At 38.6% G+C, this 2,500-nt stretch overlaps 1 protein-coding gene across 1 annotated transcript in view; it reads right to left on the bottom strand.

Annotated features, from left to right (window-relative positions):
• Positions 1–2,500, bottom strand: part of LOC135225788 (hypoxia up-regulated protein 1-like) — a gene marked incomplete in the record, with an annotated part of 558,991 nt that overhangs the window by 377,146 nt on the left and 179,345 nt on the right.

Genomic DNA, 2,500 nt, shown 5'->3' with positions numbered 1-2,500 from the left:
AGCTATTTCTTCATCGTTCATAACGTGATGGCCTGGATCCCCGTCTGTTTCTTCTAGCCACTCTCTTACATCATCCAAAGAAACTTGTTCCCCTGCTCTTGTAAACAGACGATGAAAATCAGTTGGCTCAAAACCTTCAAAGTTATACTCAACATCATTATTGTACAAAAGTTTTTTCCATGCATTGGCCAATGTTGTTGTTTTCACCTCTTTCCAAGCATTTGCGATATTGAATATGGCCCCTTTTATGTTATAGTTCTTGATATTTGCTTTTGTTTTCTCGCCTCTTTTATCATCAGTCTCATTCTCATCTTGAATGACACACAACATTTCATCAAGATATTTACACTGGTACAGTCTCTTACATGAATAAATTACACCCTGATCCATTGGCTGAATCAGGGAGGTGACATTAGGTGGCAAAAACAGAACTCTTAATTTTCCCATCATGACTAACAAGGCTTGATTCACTTGGGTGGGCAGGGGCATTATCTAAAATTAACAAAGCCTTCACATCTTTAGGAGAAATCTTTAGCATTTCTTCTTGGAATTTCCGCACTGCTGGTATGAAATGTTTAAAAAACCAGTCTTTGAAAATGTCCATGTTGAACCAAGCCTTTACTGAGTTGTAATTAACAACGGGAAGATGGTTCATACAGTCTTTCAAAACGCGCAGGCATTTAGACTTACCACCACAACAAGAGGTAAACGATGTAGGCCATCGGCGTTAGCGCAATACAAGAATGAAAATCTTTCTTTGCTAATTTTCTCCCCATGAATATCTTTTTCATCTCTAAAGGCCTGCATATTTTTTGGGATACAACGCCAAAAAAGACCACTTTCATCGGCATTGTAAATTTGGGAGGTTAAAAGCCCCTCATCTTTAATCAGTTTATTCAGCTTCTGCCTAAATGGCTCAACTTCCTCGATGGGCGCACTGCCTGCTTCCCCATGCAACACTTTATTACAAAGTCCATGCCTATTTCTGAACCGCCATAACCACCCATCACAAGCACTAAAATCATTAATTCCCATGTGTCTAGCCAACTTTGAGCAGCATCTTGAATGGCAATTCCATGAACGTTTACACCGCACGATCGTTGCTGCACAAACCATTTTGTTACTGCTTCTTCCACATTTTCATCATTAGAAACTAGCATCCTTTTTCTACTTCCAAGAGATGAACTTTCACGGCTTTCAGTTATATTGTATTTTAATGAAAAAGCAAGGAGTTTATCTTTAGCTCTTCGAATGTCTGACACAGTCTGTTTCTTCACACCGTACTCTTCACAAACACTTTTTACTGTAGCTCCAGCTTCTAATTTGCAAATTAACTCCAGTTTCTTGGCCACTGATAGTGTTACAAGCTTCCGAGTACCTCTTCCTGGCATTTTGCTAGAAATTATTGAAGAATAATACGTATGTTTAAAGTGTACCTTGTATCACAACGACTGACGATGTAATGAAAAAAAGCGTGCCAGAGACGATTGGCATAGAAAATGGATGTAATATTGGCGTCAAAGAAAACTCCTTTAGGGGGAAACATCTGCATTCTCGGATATAGACCGTGTTATCCAATATCCGAGTTATCAGGGTCCGAGTTAACGAGGGTCTACTGTATGTATGTATGTATGTACAGTAGGGCCTCGATAAGTTCCACGCTGGACGAGTGGTTTTCGAGCTGGGCTGCCAATCCGGTGGTCCCAGGCTCGATTCTCGGCTCGGTCAACGCGGAATCAGAGAAATTTATTTCTGGTGATAGAAGTTCATTTCTCGATATAGTGTGGTTCGGATCCCACAATAAGCTGTAGGTCCCGTTGCTAGGTAACCAATTGGTTCCTAGCCACGTAAAAATATCTAATCCTTCGGGCCAGCCCTAGGAGAGCTGTTAATCAGCTCAGTGGTCTGGTAAAACTAAGATATACTTAACTTAGGGCCTCGATAATCGCGGGGGATAGGGCCCAGAACCCCCCGTGATAAGTAAATACCCGTGTTATCCTGGTACCCCACCTAAAAATTGCTTTAAACTGCCTACTTTAATAATTAAACAACCCAAGACCACTATTTCAGTGTTTATACATAACTGCCTACTTTAATTCAAGCACCAAATATGTCTTCAACTATCACCTTAAACTAAATTCAAGACAGTTTCAAAGTTATTCTTTCCTATCTTCAATTTCCCATTCATCAGGTCAGCAAACAAAAGTATATTACCTAACAATTCCTTTCTATTTTCATGATTTGGCTGCTGCACCAAACTAAAAGTACATAGTGTATTTATTTTGTGAATGAACATAATTATGATAAAAAACATGATTTACTGTAAAGATTACAGCACCCAACTATAATATTACTGTATAAACAGCAAAATACAGCAATAAAAATCTGTTTTTGTCTTTTGTTTACGTTTAGAATCAGCTGATGGACGTTTATTACCGAAAGAATTATTTTGGAAAACAATTTAGTTGCTAAAAGAAACTAATTTATTAATGGAATTATT

This window comes from Macrobrachium nipponense, chromosome 13 (assembly GCF_015104395.2).
Source record: "Macrobrachium nipponense isolate FS-2020 chromosome 13, ASM1510439v2, whole genome shotgun sequence".
NCBI classification, from domain to species: Eukaryota; Metazoa; Arthropoda; class Malacostraca; order Decapoda; family Palaemonidae; genus Macrobrachium; species Macrobrachium nipponense.
This window is presented reverse-complemented; position numbering and strand designations above follow the sequence as displayed.